The 23,905-nt window shown below is 36.7% G+C and overlaps 1 protein-coding gene across 2 annotated transcripts in view; it reads right to left on the bottom strand.

The window, feature by feature from the left end:
- The window catches only part of MARCHF1 (membrane associated ring-CH-type finger 1), a 224,797-nt gene that overhangs the window by 102,312 nt on the left and 98,580 nt on the right, over nt 1-23,905 (bottom strand). The window contains exon 1 of one of the 2 annotated variants that reach the window (XM_054295489.1): nt 21,844-21,925. The exons of the other annotated variant lie outside the window; for it this stretch is intronic. The gene's annotated coding sequence lies outside the window, so the exon portion shown is untranslated. Of the gene's footprint in view, nt 1-21,843; nt 21,926-23,905 lie in introns of those variants that run through there. 2 annotated transcript variants of the gene reach the window in all.

Below are 23,905 nucleotides of genomic sequence, written 5' to 3'. Positions count from 1 at the left end.
AAACTGTTGTACTTTAATAAAAGTACTATAGTACTTTAACTATTTAGAATAAAATTTTCACATATTTCTGTAGGTTGTTTTGTATGTTCTCTATTTGCAACAGGATAATTCTACATTGCTTCCACACAGTGATGAATGTTAATGGGGGGAATTAAAGATGACAAATATATAAAGATAAAATTCTCCCCATCACAACTGCTATATAGCTTATTCATCCAAACAAAAAGCAAAACTTATAGTTGCAAATAAATTCTTCAAAAAGTTATTCAAAAAATTTTTGGATCATATTAGCCTTTCACATAATATTTTCCCCCTCTTCTGAAAATCTAGTCCATCAGAAATTGCATGGTAAAAGTCTAAGAGATTTGGGATTGTTCAGCCTGGCAAAAAGAAGGCTTCAGGATGACCTAATTGCAGCCTTCCAGTACCTGAAGGGGTCCACTGAAGAGATGGAGAGACATTATTTACTATGTCAGAAGAAAGGGGAGTGAAAAAGAGTGGGTTTAGATTAGGTATTAGGAAGAAATTCTTTCCTGTGAGGAGGGTGAAGCACTGGCACAGGTAACCCAGAGAAGCTGCAGACTCCTCATCCCTGGGGATGTTCAAGCCCAGGCTGGATGGGTCTCTGAACAACCTGGTCTAGTGGGAGGTGTCCCTGCCCATGGCAGGGGGGTGGAACAAGATGACAGTCCCTTCTAACCCAGGCCATTCTGTGCTTCTATGCTTATTATCTTACCATTATTGAGAACTACCAAAAGTACTACTTAAATTGCCTAATATATTTTTTAACTCCATCCTGCCTTTTATAAAACTCCAAACCTTCAAAAATAGATGCATTGGTGAATGACTTATTTCCTTAAGATCACATCCTATACTGTTTCTGATTTTTTTAACATGTTTTAAAAACAAAGCAAATACTGAAACCAAGGGAAGCAATGCTCACATAAAACCTTAGCAGCAGTGCACCAAATGTTTCATTTGGAAGGTCCTCTGAGACCTGCAACTATACACACAGAAACACAATTTTATTCTGAAGCATAGAATGCAATAGCTCCAAACACAGAACACTTGACCCACTAATACCTGCATATCTGGTTTGAAAAAAAGGAAGTATTATTTTATAAAGCTACAACTTGGAATTCAATGCAAAATCCAGGGGTTTGTCAAACAAAAGGTCCCACAGGCCTTAGACTGAAATTAGACAGAGAAAATATGCAATCCCCTTTGAGGATTATTTTTGTTGACTCACATCATCTTTGGCTAACTCTGGCAGAGTTCTGTGTATCTAAAGAGGACAGCCCTTTTTGGCAAAGTTAGTGATGTGAAACTTCACTAACTAATTATCCTGTAATTTCCAGTACCACCAACAGCTGTTGCGATCACTAGGATATGTCTATACCATGACCTATCAGAGAAGTTCAGAAAGGCAAGATGGTTTTGGAAGTTCAGTCCAACTCTGCAAGACTTTGCCTACTTCCTAAATAAGCACACACAATCTGTAATGAATGCAAAGCTCAAGATTACCATGGTAAAAATCAAGATCTTGGATTTCAGCACTGCTCCCCAGAAGGATCCATGAAGTTGTAAAGGCAAAAGTTGCAAAGGCATTAATATTAATGATTTACCTTGTGCCAATCCAGACTGCTCAAAATAACTTCAGTTCACACAGAGCTCAGTAGGGGAGAAAAGCATCTCTAAGATGAGTAAGTACCTACTGGAAGTACCCAACACAGAAGGCTGCATGTCCAATAATTGCTTTTCAAATAGATGCCCAAAGCTGGAGTGGAAATAGTGCAAAATGTGTCAACAGAAATTTAGTGCAAATTTAGTGCAAAATGTGTCAACAGAAAACATAGCTTTTTGTTGTAAATGATTGTTTGGTTTTTGTTTTTTTGGGTTTTTTTTTTTGTTGTTGTTGTTGTGGATTTTGTTGTTGCTGCTTTTTAAATCAAAACTGATTTTATTAGTCAGCCCTCATCAGATCAACACAATTGATCCTAATAGCCTCTTTATCACTATTATGGCCATTGGCCATATCAGTAAGTGTATACCTTACAGGAAAATATTCAATCTCAAAAGCATACAAGAAAGAAAGAAATTCTAAACCTGAAGGCCAATGTTGGGTATTGGGATTTTGTACAAGAAATTTAATTCATGATTCAAACATAAAAATAAACCAACACCCAAGGGAAAAAACAAACGAACAAGAAAAAAACAAAAAAAACCACCCTGAAACAGAAGCTTCAAAATAGGTTATGTCCTAGCAAGAAAGCTGAAACAAAGGGAGATAGCACTTGCAAAGCCCTCATGTTTGTCAGATCACTAAAACTGACAGCGTTGAACCACAGAGAAATAAAAATAGAAGAAAAATCTTCCACTGAGCCACTGAAAGATATTTCAAGAAGTTCACACATTTCTGACAGTGTTTCTCCATGCACAGGGGCATGGAGAAAATGTTTTCCTTTTTAAAACAACTAGTAAGAGCTGCACTCATAGGATTTCAGGAGGGGTTTCTTGAATCCTAAAACTTAATTGCCTCTTTTACTAATATGTTTACATCAATAACAATATTTATGCTGTTACAATGGTAAGATCATACAGAAATTTTGCAATTAGCATGGAACTTGACACATTCAGTACCACTCTCAGGTATATCAGGTTTTACACAGCAGTTCCCCCTCCTTCACAAGGGGAAAAAAAGCATGGAAAATCAGGAATTTTCTCCTCCTACAGCTGATTTCTACCATCAAATCAACCAGGTATCATCAGCTGCACAACCCCCTTCCAAGGAAGGGAGAAATACTCAGCTGTTCACAATCACCTTTTTCTTTCCCTTAGAACAAACACACACCCAAAGGCCAAGCTTGCTGGAAAATGAAAAATGCCCATAATGAGTTATATCCAAAAGAGAACAAGAAAGAAAACTATGTCTCCAGGAACAGTGATATCTCTTGTGTGCCTTAGAGAAAGAGAAGCAAATCTGCCTATCTCCTATGGTTTACCAGTAGCCTTACTGTGAGATGGTATTAAAACATATATTATGTAAGTACACTAATGGGGATAAGAGGGTTGCCTAACCTCCCAAGATAATTATATCTAATCTAGTTTCTTGGAAATATACTACCACAGACCAATTAGAGTAGATTTTTGCTGGTTTTCCTGCTTATAAAAAAATCCCTTCAATTACAATCCACATTCTTAACTACTTCTTCAACAAAGAGGCAAATGTATTTCAGAGTAACATAGAAATGGAGAACTTAATATCCATTTAAGCATTACTCTTTCCTTAATTATTCACTCTGTTAACACTTTCTGGTTGTTAAATTTTAGCAAATATGAAGAGAAGTATATCTTGAGCTCTGTTAGGCTTGAAGAACTTATCTGCCGAATTCACTTCATTACTTTCTAAAAAGGGAAAGAAAACACAACTACAAGTCATGCTTTCACATAATAATAGAAGCCTCTCCAAATAATTATCACTATGCCAAAACCACAGATTTTGAAAGGGATTTAGTACCTAAATGCCTGTCATAGAACTTAAAGGTGTTTTGGCACCACATCAAAATATTTGGCTCATTTGAGCTTAACCCTCATCAGTTCCTGAAAATTAGGTGCAGTGACTTAACTGAGCAATGCACATTCAAATTACACCCTTTCATCTTCACTGCTGCAGGTCCTATTTACTCCTCGTATTTTTGTGTTATTATATTACCTTAACCTAGATCTAGATTTTGGGATCACAGCACATCCTGGATATAAGGTGGCAAAATAACTGTCACAACTCTGGCCCAAACTTCAGATTTTCCAAGTCTGGACTTTGGTGATTCTGGTGAGGCCAAAGAAGTTGCATTCTGTACAGGCTGGGCAAGCATTTTTCTTCTCTGTTACTTAATTCCATGTGGACTCCATGTTCACACCATCATAAACAGCCATACACTTCATTTTGAGCTGAAAAAATGAGCTGCTTTCACAGGTACATTAGAAGCAACAATGAATAATGAGTACATCCCATGAAGGATGAAACATGGGTAAAAGTGCACTTTATAAGCAGGAATGCTCAAGGCACAATAGCAAAGCTGTTAAAAATCTGTCATACTTGCTATATTTAATGTAATAGTAACATAGCAATTGCTATGTTTTAATCAGTATTTACTGAAGATATTAATGAGAAAAGAAATTACTGTGTATTAAAACTACCAACTCAAAATGAAAACGAACGAAACCCAAACAGCAGCAGCAAAAAAAATTAAGAAATTTTTTTTCCTCATTTCTGCTGATTGCTTACATTGATACTTCAGGAATTACTGAAGATTCCATTCATCTGCTTCACTAAAATCAAATTCCCCTGCTGATTAACAGGGGAATGAAGGCATTCCTGCTGCCACTGATTCCCGAAGATATTGATCAATAAACTTAATCCTTTATGTGTAGGGGAAAAGAAAGGAATCTTGTAAATTGTTTTAGAATTCGCCACTTTTCAAAAGAGCTAATTATGACACCGCTTTTTTAACAATTACTTCATAACAGGACTTTAACCTTTTGTGAAGAAACATAATATTCTTGAAGTTGCAACCATTGCTTTTCTCAGCTGAAACATTATTTCAACGAACAGTGAACTTGTATGGTCTTAATCCTTTTAATTAATACAGTAACTGAATGTTTTAGTAGCAACATGGCTTGACTTAGACCTTGATGCATAATAGCATTTGAATTTTTGACAGAAAATAAAACTCCTTATAAAGAACAGGTACAAGAAACAAACTCACTAAGCCTCCACTTAGTAGAAATACTTTGGCTTGTCTTCATATAAATACACATTTACATGTAAGAAGAAATAACAAATCTTTCTAAAATGAAGATATATGAAATTACAAAATTGTCCTGCAGTAATGCATCCACTCTCCCAAAATTACTTTTTTATTGTTGTTGCATCTCTTTTTCCCTAATTCTTCATAAATTTCCTCTAAGTTTCTCAGCAAGACCCATTTATATTTATCTTTGTGTCACTGTAGTTATGAAAAGTGATCATGAGAAAAGGAATACAGTGGAAATGTTTTTAGAATCAACATTATCATATGTATTACTTGAAAAGGACTCAAGGGATCTCAGAAATCATACTCTTTGTGCAGATGAGCAGAAAGTTTATTACTGTCTAGTTTAAAGACTTAAAGCTTTCTAGAGAACTATCAGTTTTGTATTTTTTCAAATAATATTCAAAGGCACTCAAAACTACCCAAACTGTATTCTCTCTTAATTTATCGCAATTCTGATTCATGGTAAGAAACTGCTGTAAGGATTACAGTATTACATTCCTAGTGCATGACAACAAAAATCTCTATCAGCCTCTCAAATGTGTTGCGGTTTATTAGGGCTGTAAATTGTGCTGGTTTACCTGTCCAACTATACTTTTATTGTTCACTCTTAAATGGCATCATGGTCTTTTGCATTTTGGAAGCAGATGATGTTGAAAGTCTTCGAATAAAAAACTGTTGAGAGCAAGACAGGAGTCTTGCTCAAATTTAAACTCACACAGTATTTCCAAATGACTACCCAAGAATATAAAATACTGTACACTTTTGTGTAAAACAACAGGGTGTCTGCTGAAGCAAAAACAAAACCTGTGCAATGATCTGCACACTGGGAATTTTAATGGGCTGGATTTACTACATCTTCATCTGATTTTACTAAGGAAAAAAAAAGAAACAAAATGTGTATAACACCAAATGTTAGCTGGCTTTTTGCCTTCTGCTACAGCCTCTTCTAAAAGGAGAAAGGAGACAAAGGATAGGGGAATTAGATACAATTTATGCTAGTTCGATATCTTTTATATCTCCCAGATGATGGAAGTTTGAAGTACCAGCCCTCAAAACTCAATTAAACTAATGCTCTTGTGTTATTTGGTCAGACAAATTCTAAAACTACTCTGTGTTAGAAACCAGCATTAAACAAAACAGAAAATGAAGGGCCTCACTGCAGAAACAAAAGCTGTGAAACTACAGTCGGCTATAAGAGCACTTCAAATGAAAGACCTATGCCAGGAAACTTACACAAATAATCTCTCTCCATAAACCAATTACAGATAGATGGGTGTTGCTTTATTAACCACTAATGTATACTTCACACAGTAAATATCAACATTTTGACCTAGCAGCACTACCTGCACTATCAGAACAGCCAATGCACTGAAATTATACCAGAAATTGAAGAGATGAACTCTTAGAGACCAAATTTTGGTACATGACTCACTAAAACTAAATGGGAGGGAAGTAAAGGGATAGCACATAAATCCCTCAACAGTTTGTAGCTCATGCAACAATTTAAACAACAGTATTATCTTAACAGCTGTCAGTCACTACACGTCAAACACAACTCATGTCAGTGTTACATTATGGCAAAAAGACAACTCCCCGATTTGAATGCTTGACAAAAGAATCAAAAAGACAAATAATGTCAGAGGTTGCAGGAATCATACTGGAAAAAAATAAAAGTAACTAAAATACACCTTGAGGTGTTTACTGTGTAAATTCATCTTGCCTATTTCCTATTCAGGAAACTTCAAACCCCAAGAAAAATCATATTATAATTAATTTCAGAATTAAATTTTTTTTGCTACTGTATGATCAAACTAAAAAAAAACATTAAAATTTAAGCCATTCTTAGAGTGTACTCTTAATGTATTCTGAAAGGTGGGTTTTCTTTCAATTAATACTTTCATAGGGGAAAACAGTAACTTTTTTAAATTGGAGTAATTTTTTGTAGTTGTTTTAGCAGGTTTACTTAGCAAATACTACCAACAAAATGTAAGCAAAGACTATGAACTTCATTTATGCTTTCATTTTCAATCTTTAACATGATCAAAGCAAGTAATTTTCCTAGTTTTATTCATGGACATATCTGTTCCATCTCTTCTGAACCTTTTCAACCAAGAGACAGCACAGACCATTTGGGCCAAAGAGTTCAAGTTCAGCAAGACTTTTAGCACCCAAAAACACCTCCACAATGAAAAGTGTTGAACAACATGAACTGAATACTGCCAAATTGTTACCTTAGCAAGCTTCCTGAAAAAACACTTGTAGATACACACATATATGAGTGTGTCATGGGGTGAAGCTTACTTGAAGGAGTCATTCAGATAAAAAGGGTCTGAACAATAGGTATGCCTGCTAATTACATTAAAATTTGAAAAAATAAATATAGTTATCCCTGATGACACATGTAAATGGCATGGGGAAGGTTGACCCAAATATCTTCCAAATGACAGGGCCTATCTTGTTTCCCAGCTATGTAACGAAAGAAAATAAGGCAGACATACAATTTTATGTTGCTTTAATGTCTTTATGGTGAGAGGACAGAGTCACAGAAACCCAGGAAACAACCAAGAATTGCCCTCAGATGCACAGAAAAAACTCAAAGAGATTAGCTGGGGCCATACAACATTAAAGCAATTGGCATCTTAATGTGAGCACCCACATCAGGAGCTAATAAAAAATAGAGAAAGGCACCTGTCAATGAGATGCCCTGTATGGGTGCCACAAACCATGCAGAAGGCTGAGTCTGATGTGGAACAGCTGGCCACTCAAAAAAGCCAGCTGCAAGCTAGGACTGAGCACATGGGCCCTTTGGAGCAACTGCCCTCTGCCCCCAACCTCTGGTGCCACTCACCTGGGCCAGAGGGGCAGGAGACTTGGTCAGGTATTACAGCACCTGCCAACTTCATAGAAAACAAATCTTAAACAGAAATTGCTGTCAACCCACTCCACCATTCTGGTTTGCAATTTAGTCTATATTTTTTTACCAAATACGTATATGCTACACTCTTGTTCTTGCAGGTACCAACCTATATTCCCCTGGGAAAACTCTTTTTTCCCCTCTAGAAGCTTCTGTTTTATGTGCAGAACTTTCTTACTTTAAATCCACAATAATACCACTAAGAAATAACAATTGAATTTGCACTCTGGGGGACCTCAAAATGCAATAACATGTACTTCAAAAATAACTCAGGTTAAATATATTTTGCCATCACCCCATTTTAAATATATTACCGAGAGGTGGGAAATACTGGATCATCAAATAATGTGTTTTAATTTATTAAATTAAAATAATATCTTTTGTATTTAAAGTTGTGCAAATTAAAACATATCTGACACTGATTAGGTGGTATTTAGTATTAACTGAAAATTCTGCAAACACCTCATGCTGTAATACAGCTCTGCATTTAACAACGACTCCAAAATTTGAAAGCTAAGAAAACAATATGCATCACTAGGCTTCATTTCTAAATGTCATATAGGAAAAGAGGTATTGACTTTATGCAGTCTCAAACAATACTTAAGGAGAATGCACAAAGATTAATTATTGATGTTCAGAAATATTTGAAAACAATTTCCCACTCAATTCCACATACACTAGGTAAAAATAATACAGATATTATAAATGTTTGATCATGAACTTCAGTATTTTTTTCTGTTTGAAATGGGAGTTTTCAATCTATCTTTAATTATTTAATGAGTTATCGCTTCTTCTTTTATGCATAATTTCAGTCTTTCTTCAATAAAGTTCCCTATTAAAACAAACAATACCCCAAAAAAGTTCAAATGTAATTACAGAAATAGCTTCAGATGCCCTTTACACTGGGGAAAAGTAATTATGTCAGAGAACTACTAAATCCTCTGAGGCATGCCAGACTCCTGCACACAGAAGTCAGACTGCAGACTTGCAGGCACACACACCTGGCATCTTCCAGTTGCTGACTGCTGCTCTCCAACAGTCATGAAAATTGCACAAATTCATAGTAATAACGGGATCAGCGTGGCTAGCTTTGTCAAGAGGCACCTTCTGCCAGCTGCTCAGCTCTGAGAAGTGGGGATTTTTTGACAGCTTTTTTTCCTTTAAACCTGTAGTTCTTACACAGAAAAAAAAATCCACAAAATTACAGTTGGTATTTGTGCTGCACAGGTCTTTACAGCCCATGTACTTATTTCCTTTTGTGTAGATAAATTTTATGGAGCATCTACTCGGTGCACAAAGTGTTTAGAATTGATTTTCCTAGTAACACGCTCTGCTGTTTTTATATCCACAATTTTACATGCATGACAAATAATTGCTATTCAGACATGTATTTTTGGGTGCAGAAGTGAAGGCCAATGTTTTATAACTCGGTTTTTGGTGGTCCTAACATCACACCAAATGCAATCAACTTTATGAGGACACCTGCTAAAGGTTCCCTGTTGCTTTGTGCATAAAATAGATGTGTTCTTTACCCTGAAACTGCCATATTTCCTCCACCTTTTTCAAAACCAGCCCTTTTCATCAAAAAAGGAGTAAATTTAGGCAAGTATTTGCCCAAGGCTCAAGTTTTTCAAAACTTGATTCTCTATCAATCACAAGTAAATACTTTTCATGATTATCTTAACAGTGCTTTCAGCTCATATCTGATGGCTTCAATTTGTTACAATTTTAGAGAAATTATATCATGGGTAGGTGCATGAGGCATAGAAACCCTCTTTGGAACTGCCATGAAAAACAACACCCTACAAATTGCTGGAAGAGACAGGAAAACAATCCATACACTGGCATAGAACAGATTTACCATTCCTTATAGAACCAATTTTTAAACCAAAATGACTCCTACATACATTACTCAATAAGTAGAAATAAACAAGTCCATTAGATAAAGCAAAACTAGCAATGATGCAAAACAGCCAAAGCCCATCATGTGAAAAAGAAAAAAAAACAACCAAAACATACAAACAAAATCCTCCAAACACCACACAACCCCAAAAAAACTTTGTTTAAAAAATGGCTAATTATTGAGATAATATACTGAACATAGCTTCAGCAGCCAACTTAGACCATAAAAGACAGTACAATTAACAACTGAGAAGACCCCAGCACATAGACCAACATGTAAAGCAAATAATGAAAGAAAACATACAGATGAATAGTGATAAAAGTTGGTTTCTTCTCCATCATGGGAAGGAGAGTAAGTGAATCTGCTTCTACAAATTACATCTGAAGTGGCAGTTCACCATTAAATATTTTAGCAGCAATTCAGGCAGAGTAAAGACCAAAGAAATATAATTTAGTTTTTCTGTCAATAAACTGAAGTAGCATAAAATTAGGAACAGTTATTTGCACTGCAGATGTGAGATCTCAGACATGCTATTATGGCTTAGAATGCCACTTCAACTTATGTGACACATAATATTACATTATTTTCAGTAAAATTTTCATTATCAGTAATGTAAGAAGACATAAAACCTATTTTGCAGTCAAAATTTTTGATTTCAAGGCTTAGTCTACTTTGACTATCACTTGATGGCATGTATTATCAAGTATCAAGTATATTATTTATTTGTTCTATTTTGAACAGAGTAATAGTCCACTAGTAGCAGAGGTACAGCATTTGTACCTTTAACATTCTACCCTTCTGATTCCACTCAGTGCCAAACACTATTCTGCCAGAAAGTGAATGGCAAACAGAATATGCTTCTGCACAACAGAGAGTATCAAGTCTTAATGTAGGGTTTCTAAAGGAAAAAAACAAACAATAACAAAGCAGATATCACATTGAAGAGCTTAGTTTACCATCAGTCAGACACACTTCACCTGCACTCCTCCTATCTGTACATTACGTTACCACTCAGAGACATCTATATTAATTGGGGTAATCATTTCAGCAAAAAACATTATATGAATCAACAACCCAATCATCAGATGTTTAAATTTTTCCCTAATTCACGATAAATTGTGTTTAGCAGAATGCTGCAGGTTTACCATTTTTCAGAACAGACACAAAAGTGATACCTCAACGTTTTACAGAGCAAGTCGGTCTCTTGGGTCACGGCAGCGTTGTGAAGTGTGGCAGCAGTGTAGCTGTTCCCAGTCGTGCCATAATCTATTTGTTTAAGTTTAGCTGTTTGACAATAAAGGTTACATTAGCTTCAGAGAGAAAACTGATTCTGTCAAATTTCTCCTAAAACAGCTGGACAGCAGCAATTCAAAAGTAGAGAGTTCTATATTAAGATCTTAAATGAACTCAAAATCTTCTGTCCAGGTTAGCTTGTGGCAGATGCAGAAACCATGAAACCTCTGGAAGTAAAAAAAGAGTTGTATTATACAACATTCTTAGAGTTGTATTATTAAGCAAGAATGCCAAATCTCTCTTACAAACCATTGCCTTGCATTTAAGATTGCAGAGAAAAAGTTTGATACCACAATCTGTGAAAATATGCAAAATGTATTCTGAATGGTTTGGCTTTTCCCTGTGTTTGAAATGTTTTGAAGAAGGCAATTCTGAATGATGATGTTTTAGCCTACCATCTTTTTAAAAGGTGTTTCTTTTAACTCCTTGCACATTTGGTATCACCTTTTAACCTTCTCTTAACTTTATCTACTATTAGTCTTCTGATTTTTTATAATTTATTATTTTGTTCTTATGTGTTATTATTCAGAAATTTTAAATGGACAATGAAACAGGTAGTGCAAATTCTCAACCAAACTCAACACATGCACAAGAGACAAGTGACTAACATTTGTGCTTTAAACAAAGCTCAAAATGGCAAAAAGCGTGGAGTCTCCACATAAGAAATAGGTTGTTCCAAACTGTACCTTATGCACAGAACTTCCATGATTATGTGGGAACGGTAAAAGTGTAAGGGCTTATTGTTTCCATGGAAACTTTTTACCTGCAGGATCCACCCACAGGAAACAACACAACACATCCACATCCCTGAGAAAATGGACTTCACTGGGGGATTTCATAATGTTCTGTGAAAGCAGAAGGAGCAGTGCCACACTTACTTCAGAGGAGAAAAATGAAAGCACAGAAAATTACATCTGGAATTAGAACCGAAGTCACTGCAAGGTGTCCATCAAATATAGTCCATCAAATTGTCAAAGAACAGCATTCATAGATAATAAAGGGAGCAGGAAGAAATACAGCAGAAAAACTTCCATCAAAAGTAACACTATTTTCATGCATTAAATGGTTGCCCATGGATCCTGTGAAGACGACGATCAGCAAACCAGCTTCCAGTGGCTCAGGAGGGCCAAACCTGCTCACTACCTGCAGACAGGGGCTACGTCAGCCATTCCTCACTAATGAGACTTGGAACAGATTTCAGGCACAGCATGTGGATAGGCTGAGCTCGCAGCAGCACTGCCCTGTGCACGCTGTGACCTCCTTTCCTCACTGGAGGAGACTGCAGCAGCATTAGAGGGTCTTAACAGGCATTCCTGTCACTGCCCATCTGTAACAGTGAGACAGCACTGTCAGACGGTTCAGGAAAACCAATTCACATTCCCGCCTGTGTCTGAGCTCTTGTATTCAGAGCAGAAGTCTGGAAGTGCACAGAAAACTGCAGATTCAGTGTCATTCCATGCACACAGTGTTCGCAGTTACCAAATGACTCCTCTCTGGGCCATGTACACTGCCAAACCACAGCACTCTCTAGCTGCACCCAGCATGTGGTACAGCATTCTCAGACATCCTGGTGCCTACCCACCAGCACTGCAGGGTTCACTGCCAAAAAGCAAACATGTATTTCACCAACACAGGTGAAATTTCGCCCATTTTCACAAGGTTTGACCAATTAACCATTTGCCCTGTGGCAATGCCTTGCCTATCACTGGAGAAGTCAAGTGATCAGGAGGATTTTGTTTTCCTCTCAAAGAAAGAGTGTCTGAAGTAAAGGCGAGAAATAGCTAAAACTTACAAATACTAACATGGCATCGCTGTCTGACTCTTACCCTCACTTCATTTTGTTCTTGTGCTGAATACTTGACATTTGTGTCCTATACAGAAATTAAGGTTCCTGATTTCTTGCCCAGAAGCACAGGGAGTACTAAGAGAGTGAAGTGTTTGCTGCATCTTTATCCCTCTCAAGACAACAAAGCCATTGCAACAGGCTACTGAAATAATAGTAGAATACAGGATGGAAAAGTCTCCCTTTAAGCATCTGCAAGCATGATTATTTTAAGAGAAATGACAGTGTGGGGGTTTTCTGTTTGGGCTGCCACAAGACAACAAATCTCTCTAATAAAACAAGCATTTCCTTAAAATCAATAAGACATCTCTGTAACTACTTTGAACTTTTTCAGCATGATGGTACTGTAAAATACAGCTGTAATCTCAAATATATCTAGTGAGTAAACTAAAAGGGTTTCCTTAGAATCACATGTCACACTGTCTCCCAATCACTCCAGGAGAGTTTTCTTATTAATGACACTAAAATACTTCAACCTTTTATATTCACTTAATCTTATGACTGCATAGCTGGACACACTTCACTAATAACTGAGATAAATGAAGGTATAGACATGCTAACTACTGAAAAATTTCATTCCACAACATGGATAATCCTAAGAAACATATTCTGAACAAGGAAATGCTTCCACTGTCTATACATGCTGTTCCTGCTGCCACAATTTTAAAAGGCAGCACTGATATGGAAATGAAGTCCTGAATCTCACATATTCAAGGTCCAGGAGAAGAGCTGAAAGATCTACTGATACTTCAAAATAGGCTGAGAGCCATTCTCCACCTTCTTATTAAAGTCGAATTATTCCACCCTGAAATGTAAAACAGCTGATGTTTGTATTCCCATTAAAAGCAAGGTTATACTGTCAAATTACACTCTCCAATACAAAATCATGCCTTTTTATTGAAAACAAAACCAAAACAGGAAAAAAAGGATAAAGAAGAAAACCTCAAAAATAATAAAGTTACAAATATACATATAAATAGGAGCTAAGAGAAGTGTGTATTTTATGAAAATTGTTTCTAGACACAAGAAAAGCCTTTGCAGCAGAGGGAAGGCCAGGGGCTGTGGCAGACCCTGGGTGATCTCTGCTGTGGTAGAACAATGCCTTCATCTCTGAGTACAGAATTCAGCAGATCTGCAATAACCACCTCATTTTAAAGGACAAGAATCAACAAGCCTCATGCAATTTGAGTGGTTTACACATGTGCACGCTGCAGAAACTAGAATTGTATTTCTAATATGCTTAGGACATTCTCTGAAGCCAGGAAGCTTCCAGAGCTGGTGGTATGAGCTGAAAATGTCTCCACTAGACAGAAAATAATCTTTCCCTTTCATGGTAACATTGAGGAACGTTCCCAGTGTCTTTGAGAAAGACCCTCAAGCTGGGCAAGTGTTCTCAGCTTTAGGAAAAAAAAAATACCAAACTCAGCATTATTTTGTTCATGGTTATGAAGAACTAAATATTACTGTCAATAACAATTTCACTATTAATAGTAATAATTTTAATAATTATAGAATTCTAGATGCCTGAACACACAGGATTTTAAAATTTCTTGTTCAGATAGCTAGATTCAGACAAAACTGGAGAAACCTATCAGGCTAGCATCAGTTTTGCAATGCTGGCAGTATATTCAAGCAATTTGAGCTTCTATTGTATTGTTTCTTAACTAATAAAATAGCTGCCAACAACCAGATTTCAACGCCTGACAGTAATCTTTAAACAGAACAAAAATGCTGGGGTATATGTGACCATGGAAGCTATTTTTAAAAATGCTGACTAGATTCAAAAATACTTCTCTAAAATGAGTCTTGGGACACAGACTCTGCTGACAACTAAGTTCTGCCTTCGATAAGTTGTACTTGAACTTTATTTGTAACATGCCAATCCTCCATAAGAAAAGCATCTCCACCAGGGCAACAGCTTACAGAACTGTTCATAGTGCAAAAGGTATCTGGAGAAAATAATCTGGTTTTCAGCTTCCTGAACTGTATCCAGTTCCTGGTACCCTCTTCAGCCACCAGGTTTAGACAGCACAACACATTCTGCAAACTGTCTCAATTACAGACATTGCTTTGATATAAATGAGGACACAATAAAGTCATTAAAATAAAGTATAGAAGCCTATAGCTGAAGACAAAACAATCATCAATTAAAGATGGAAAACTTTTGTGTTCATGGTTTTGGATTGTTGGGGTTTTGCATTTATTTTTTAAAAACACTATTTAGCAGGAAAGTTCTACAATTCATTTTAATATGGAAACTCTTCCTCTGTAAAACCTCAGATTAACTTTAGCGAGAAATCCAAATTAAATGAAATCTGAAGCTTAATATTTTCAACTCAGAGGCATCTTAGACTAGGGGTGGGGGGAACTACACACACAAGCCCAATTCAATTTATTGGAACTGGGAATTCCAGAGATACAAGGAATTATAAAAGCTTTCTTCATGAGACTTGTAGTCAGACTTCAGCAGCAACAAAAGACATGCGCTAGCAGATTGTAAGCACTGGCCACAAACATAAAGAGGCAGAAGGCTACTCAGATACAGAATCTTGAGCTTCAAATCCTTTATCAGTGAAAAGATCAATTTTTAAATCAATACTAGTATTGGATGCTTAGTCAATACACAGCAAATTGGAGAAATATGCTTTTACAGATTTTCATAACAGGCCTGACCAAAAAAAAAATTACCATGCATCCAGTAGCCTTTGCATAATCTTATCAGGAAAAGCAGCCTATAAAGAATTGCATTATCCCAAAGCATGCTAATAAAAGCACAGCAAGGAATCTCTTATTTTCTTACTGGTAGCACAGTAATGTTTTTTATTCACAGAAATAAAAAAAGAAACAATGTTTCAAAATTATTATAACAAACCCAGCATGTTAACATTTCCCATTTCTTTCACTGTCATGAAATTGCTTGTCATCAGCATCACATGGCAGACCAAAAGAGTAACAGTTCTCAAACAGGGACCAGAAGACTTACTGATAAAGAACTTAATTTTCTAAAGCATCCTAAAGATAACTAAGCATGCCACAGACTGATTTATGGGTGTATTTTGGGAGCACTTCAACCATTGATCAGAAGCCATCTATCACCACAAAAATACAGAAGAATTTCATAGGAAGTGTCTTCAACTGCAGATGCAGTTGAATTTCCATGCAAACATAGCACTGAAATCCAAACAATGGTCATGTCAAGAAAAGAAGAAATACCATATAATATTGATGGTAAACAGTATCAGCAATTTTGTCATAAATTGTGTATGACATCATGTTCAACACGAGCTTTACATTAAGAAAAACTATGAAAGGAAAGCAATACATGTCAGAACACATCAGTAATCTGATTCATATGCTAGAGCTTCCCCTCCCTAGTCTCCCACCCCACATCTCTTGTGGAGTAGAAAATCATACCTCCTAACAAGACTGTAATTACATGACTCTTCCCAGGCAGCTGTCATTGAAAAGAAACATCCTACCCTTCCCATAGGAAAAAAAAATGGTGTATTTTAGGTAATGAATGACCATCTCTATTTATCTGTTAAATTATACCTAAGAAATTTTTAGAATGTGAGATAATCAGCCACAAAACCAAAACCATCTATCTGGCTTATGAATTAATTCACCAATCCTGCAATTCTAAGACTTTTATTCCTTGCATTACATGCCTTAAGGTATTTTATTATCACTGATATAAGTGAAATTGTCACATATTAGGAGTTGCACTATTCTCAACCTTTGATAAAGTGACCAAAGCCACCAAGAAATTTAACTACACTAAACATTATGCCTCCCTATGTAAAAGCAAAAACCAAACCAAACCCAAACAAAATACAGACACAATCCCAAAAACAAAACAACCAGAGAAAAAAACCCAATACATCGTTTGACTTAAGGTTGTAAGGCAATAAACAACATCAATATGTCAAGTCTTTACCCTTTCTCCTTAATTACAGATGTGTTTCAAGTATCAAATATCTCTATATGCACTTCACAGCTGCCATGAAAATCATTTAACAGAAAGGTAAAAACACTTTCTTTGTAGCATGTAAGGAAGTCTAAGCCTTTCAAAATATTTCATCTATTATTACATCTATTTAAAATTAAGTAGGTAATAAGCGAGATAATACAGATAAATGTATAACAACTAATTCCCATCAACAACATTTAGCTACTGCTTCCTCCTTTAAAAAACATGTCAATTTCTTCTAAACCACTTACAAGCTTTAAGGCAAACATTAGCAGTTACTCTAGTCTGGTACTTAAAATAAACATTAGCAGTTACTCAGAAGTGCCAATCACAAGACCCCTTAGGTTTCAGTCTCAATTCTGACTTGAAGATCTCCTTACCAAAAAATGATGCTCTACACAATAAATGAGCAGACAGAATTTCAAGCAACATATTCTTTCTTTTTTCCCCTTTAAGGTACAAACTGTACAGAAAAACCAAGTTCAAATTCAATTTACTATACTCCTTCATAAATGCCAAGTATTTCCCAGGTAGCATTTAAAGCCTCCGAAGTACCAGGTCTCGTTCGGTCTTATTGCTTCTGAGAAGGCAGAACATGAAAACTCTGCTGACGAACAGAGAGGTCCCAAGTTTCCTTCAAAGCACAGAACTGTGCAGGGTGCAGAACTAAATTTCATGTCAAAGTACAATACACAGTGGAGTGAGGATTCCTCCCTGCAATTTATTGCATTCTGTGAAGGAAACTAATAGTCATCATCTCCTCTGCCAGAATATTAAGATCAGAGACACACAGCAGGCATAAGAAGAAAACCATTTACCAGTTATGAGCAAAGAATCAAAACTAAAAATAAAGCAACAGTAGCATGGCTAATTTGTTACTTGTTAACTACAGAGTATGAAACTTCATAACTTCTTTAGGATTTTGGGTTAGGTTTTGGGGCAACAGAGTAAGACTCATTTCTATAACAAGCAAGTTATACTAGCATATTAATGTGTCCAAAAACCATATTACAAAGGTTATTTGGTTGGGGTCTTTTTATTTAAATCAAAGTCTTGAAAGTAACCGAATCAAGATTGACTGACACCTGCCATTGCTTTCTTCATTAAGGTTATTTTCACTCTGAAATTTTTACCTGCAGGTAACATGTAAATTTTCAGTACCATGTATTGAAAACTGCTCAGGCTGAAGAGGTGCAGTATCTACACATTTAGTTTGGCATCAAGAAATGTCTTCTCTACCATACAGTTTTTGACTTTTTGACAATTTTTGACTTTTACATAGTTGCTCCTACTACTCTAAGTATACAACATTGAAGTCTGGCTTTCCACAGTAGTCATGGCAGTTTATCCAATGACCCTTGCAAACTCTTTGTTAGTGTGAACGTTTTCACTCACTTGGCCTTTCCAGTTTTCTCACTGGATGAAATTTTCTTTCTGTATTTAACTTACTTTAGAATAATTCATGCCTGTACAAAAGGCAATGTAAACTGAGGCTACTTTATGAACTTCACAGTGTATATTCACAACAAAATAATAAAATTATGAGCCAGAGTAGGCATTTCCTCAACCATCTTCTTTAGGAAACATATACATTTCTTTTACCTTTTTTATTACAGCAGAGAAAATCAACCAGATGTTCAACGTAAATATTGAAATAGTGAGTTGAAATATTACATAACTATAAAATAGGGATCATATGTTACCATGACATTGGTCCCAAGGCACTGAAACCTATGTATTAAAAAACTAACTAATTTTGGAGTCCTGATGACATGATTTCATCTTTAGGTTACTGACTAATTCACTTTGAACAACAGTTCTATTAGTAACCTCTTCTGAAAACAGACACCCAAGGGATTTTTTTCTGCGTCAGAAACCCAATTCCACACTTCACTATAAACTTAAGATATTTCTCAAATATTGAAGAAAGCTGAATTAACTATTTAATAAAAAAAAACAAAAAAAAATGCCCACATCATATTGTAAATGCACTTTACACTTTAGTCTTCATTTCTGCAACAAACTTTTCCAACTGCATTACTAAAAGAGTAAGAAAGACAGTTTGCACACTTAAATGTTTGGGGCAAAGCCAGTGGCAATAATGACTGGTGAGCTTTCCTAAAATCAGAGAAACAAACTAGCAGAAGATTATACTTGTGTATGGAAATATAGTGTACAGCTGCTGCAACAGGTTATCCAACATCTAAGCATCTTCACTGCTTCATTATGGAAAAAACAGACTTCATCTTCAGGCTACATTTAAAGAAGATCTATAGCTAAATTTGATGCAAATTCCATTGTTAGCTACAACTTCTGCTAATTATTATTGAGGCAAATCACTGAAGGATTGCAGGAATGGCCTGCACTAAGTTTTTACTCCCACAAAGGACACTGCAGAGAAAAACTGCCTGCAAACACTCCCTGTAGGCATTGCTATCACACCTCTACTCCCAATATTGGCCAGAGGTCCACTATGGGCACTTGGGGCTCTGAAGAGACACTGCACTCAACACCCTTAATGATAGATCAGTGTTAGGCAATCATCTGTAAGTGTGTGCAGACACATATTAAAACCTTCAGATAAAGCATGTGTATGAGCATCCAACAATCACAGAAAAGCATAACAGAATGAGTTTCATTATTAAGAACCTCAGTTGTGCATGACTAAGGCAGATTTACGAATTCACCATGAACTTGGAAATAGTCCACTGCATCCAGCTCTGCAATTAGACAGAAGATGAATTCATCATAAATTTTAATGCTGTTGTATGAACCTAACATAAAATTCTTCAGCAATAACAGGATCTGGTGTACAATCCTAACAGTAGTTAACCCTAGGAACTGGAAGACCTTTTGGACATTGCTTTTTTCTATGTCTTCCTGAACCAGCTTGATGCTCTCAGCTAGAAGCCCATTTAACTACTTTACTTAGCTTCCACCTCAAAAAGCCTGCTGATGGAAAGGCAGAGGAAGCAGGTACTTGCAGAAACAATATCAGAACACCATGAACCCAGAAGACCCTCACCAACACAAACACTGAGGACCAGCTAGGGGAGCTTCCCTTTGTGAGAACCATACCATGCAGGGGTAGACCACCATCTACATAAGCCTGAGCAATCTTTGTCTAGACAACAAAAAAAGCTGGTTCACTGCTCCCAAATTACATCCACAAAACAAACCTGAACCCCATCATAATTTACATAAGTACATATTATGGGGAAAGCAGTCTTCAGTGCTTGGGCTACTATCTCCATCAATAGCACTAGGGAGTTTTTACACTGTATGAATTCCAGCCACAAGCCTTATAGGATAAGCAGAAGTTTGAGCAGAATGATTAGGCTCTGACCAGCAGAGAGCAGTTTAGCAAACACATTTCAGTGAGTACCATGTATTTTAGGTTTGGTTTGGAGTTTTGTAGGGTTGGTGTTTGGTACTTTTTATATTAAGTTTAGAAGAGAACTTTACTGAACTTAGTTATACACGTCATTTTGCTCTTTTCTGATACATAACTTCCACAACACTCAAGAAGAAACTGCTTCCTGAGACACTGGAGTCTTTCTGAAATGACCCAGCCCAGCCCTTACAGGGAAAAAAAAAATCAAAACAGAAAAGTGCATGAGATGATTCTCACAACTCAGAATCTCCACAATTCCCCCTCCCCTCTAAGTTAAGTCTCATATTTATCTGACTCCTGTGTGAATATTGCCTGTATTCTTCAGTTAACTCTAATGATCTAATTAAAACAAGAATGTCAAGAACAATTTAAGCCAGGGTAACATGATATATTTTTGCTTTTCACATCTTGAGCCTTAATAAAAAGAATGGTTTTCACCTGAACCTTCACCTTTAACCAATTAAGAGAAGAATAAAACTAAACAGAAATTTTCCATTGCAGGACAGAAATCCCAAAATATTATGACTCTTATGACTGTGCTACCAGTTAACAACTGGAGACTACTTCCAGGGAAGGATGCTAGTTAGACCAAAGTGCTCAAACAAAAAACAGAATAATCATTTTGAGTGAACTTGTCATAGCTAAATATTGAGCAAAAATATTATCTTAAATTTAAAAATTTAATAAAACCTCCAAACAATACTTTTCCACAGTCACACAGACCTCTTACAAATATCAACCATCTGTTGAACTTAACAATTTCTAGAAAACTATGTCACACAATCCACCAGGAGAAAGACTTCTTTCAGGGATACAGTTTGTGACAGTCTCTCAGACAATACTTAAAAGACATCATGTTTGTTTTCCCAATAGTTCCTTGGTTTCCATACAGCAAGAGGAAAAGAAAAGCACAGAGACAAGAAACATGTCTGTAAAAAGCAGATGTCTATGTTACATACATTTACTGCTATGTCTATCAACAGACTATTTATGTTTTGGGTTTGTAAGGAATGCTTTGGTTTTTTTTGGTCTTGCACAATACAAATTTAATCTATACATTGCAAAAGAGATTCCTTCCGGATAAAAACATCGTTAAAATTGCACAGAGTTTCTGTATTTCTTTTTGTACTAACCAATGATGTAACATGAACCTACAATTTCTTCTTAACTGGGAGAGAGTAGGATACAGTTTTTACTGATGAAACAATACTTTTGTATATTTATGAATCAAAGAAAGTCAAGAGATAAAAAACAAAAAAACACTGATGCCTTTGGTGAAAAGACTAAGCTTATGCCTATAGGACACTTACATTAGAAAGACAGGCTTTGGTACAGTATTTTTGTTGGTTTTAAACAAAGACAGGAATTTTCCTGAAACTGCTTTTCCACCCAACCTATTGTAAAGAAACTGCTACTTGACAGCTTACAGGGAACAATGACTGCCAGTATGAGCAGGCTGTACTCATTTAAATGAAAACCTTAAAACCCCCTGATGCAGTTTGTTATTTCCTTCAGTAATTTATTTGACTTTTGAAGCAGGCTCCCTGTCAGGCTGAGGTGCTGCTCTCACAGCATCCCTGCAGTGTGCTACAGCTGCACCCCTGAGCGCTCTGCAGCACTCCAGCCATGCCACATCCTGCATCCCACATCCAAACCCGCTGCCTACCACAGGCACATCACCCTGTCCCAGCAAACTGAAACCTTCCTCTTACCTCTACCTCCTTGCTCTTCTCTTTGTTTGTGCCCATTGAACTTCTCCCATTGCTGGCAGTCTCCCGCGCTGGCACTACAGAAATCTGCTGGAGTGGCATTCTTACAGAGCTGCAGGTTGCCAGTACCTGTTTGGATGCCTTATATCTTCACTCCCCCCGAGTAGCCCACCTGTATAATTGTTCATATCCTCTCTTTGCCAAGCTCAGCTCTAAATAAAAAGGGGAAAATATTATTTGAGAAACGGTGAAGGCAGGGTCTTCCATCAAAAGAAAAAAAAATAATCAACAAAGCAGAGCAAATTGCAAACACAAGCGAGACACAGCAAACAAAGAAGTAAGGCACAACAATCCAGGGAGTTTCACACGCTCAGAGTGATGAGTTGCTGCAAGTCTGTGTCCCTGGAGCACCCTGCCATAGCACTAGCCCCCAAGAGCACTGTGGGAGACAATTCAATTTCTGTGTTACCTAATAACTGTCATGGAAACCAAGGAAACCCAGGTCTCACAGGCCCTGATCAGCGACCGCTTCCCGCTACCGGCACCGGCTCCCACATTTGCAGCAGCTGACACTTCTGCTTTTGTCTCCCCTCCGATCCCACCGAGCACCCCAGACACTGCCTCGTGCCCGCTAGGTGCAGCAGCAGAAGGCTGAAAAGCTTAGTGTCCTATTTTGGAGGCGAAATCTTCTCCTTTAAAAGCACAGGAGAGCTTGCTGTGTCCTTCATGCGTCTACAATAATCTGCTTAGGTCAAGGGATCTGCCTTGAAGTGAGGAGTAGCGGTGAGCAAGCGAGGTGTAAAAAGGAAGACAAGACTGGGAGGGATTGCAAATGTGCCTTTCTGAGGTTGATAGTAAAAAGTTAACCCTTTGCTGCGCTCCTCTTTTGCCGAGACTTGCCCAGAAGCCAGCTCAGCAGGATGAGCAGAGGCAGACACACATGTGCCTTTATAGTAGTCACACACACCCCGAGAATGTCACCTATGTCAGCTTCTCCCTCCCAACAGCTTCACTGCTCGCAGTCACTCTGGAGCAAAACACTCAGGAAAACTGTTTCAGCATTTCCCCTCCCCTTAAAATGCAAAACAATAGAAGAAAGTCCCAGGTGTTGTATTACAAAAATAGATATGAAGAAAGGAAACTCCTGTTGTTTCTACTTCTCTAAAAAAATTATTATTCTTCATAAGTATTAGGAATGCCAGCAAAACTGGTTTTGATTAAAAATAGTAAAGAAATTATTAGATCAGAAGCCAAGTTCTTAGCTGCATAAATTATTCTGTATAAATAATGCAGGAATAAAAGAAAAAAAATCACCCACTAGGCACCAACAATGTTTTAATATGCTGTCAATTAAAAAAAAAAAAATTACCCAAGCCCTGAAATACATCATCTTTATTTCCAGCTGTACAGAACAGCACTTAGAATTCTGACAAGAAATAATAGCATTATAAACAGCCTGGATTCTCTTACAAAGCCAGTGGGGAGGATTTAAAATACTGTTGATTCACTACTCCACTACTTTAGTTACTGTTTCTCAGTCTGAATTAATCGAGCTTACAAGGGACTAGCCTGAGATAAATTGAGATCTGGTTCAGACTGCCATCCTGGTTTTACATCACTGATTTAAACTAAGGTATACTGACTGGCAGTAAGAGAAGAGTTTATCAATGCATAAACAAAGAAACAATCTGTGCTAGGAGTTTAGAGATGCTGCAAGAATTGAGTATATGTGCGCATCTTTATAACACATATATATTCTATATATCTATAGTCATGCAACAGATTTACAAATAATAAAATTAAATCTATCACCATTTACACAGCTCATTTTACACATTTTTAGCTATATGTTACATGATTATTCCATTTTTAATTTCCAATATTCCAAAATCAGTTTGAATGTAAGTTTAAACAACTTCCAATGTGCACAGGGAGATTTGAAATATAAATAAAGGGAAAAAAGACAAGTTCCAGCTCTACCAAGACACTGGTAAATCAAAAATTTATTGCAGAAATATTCAAAGACAAGAAATGTTATATATCAAGCTAGTAAAGTTTAACTTTA

Source organism: Melozone crissalis, unplaced genomic scaffold (assembly GCF_028551555.1).
Source record: "Melozone crissalis strain CALT ecotype California unplaced genomic scaffold, PUWL_Pcris_2 ptg000006l_1, whole genome shotgun sequence".
Lineage (NCBI taxonomy): Eukaryota > Metazoa > Chordata > Aves > Passeriformes > Passerellidae > Melozone > Melozone crissalis.
The sequence above is the reverse complement of the archived record's forward strand: the minus strand, read 5'-3'. Positions and strand labels throughout refer to the sequence as shown.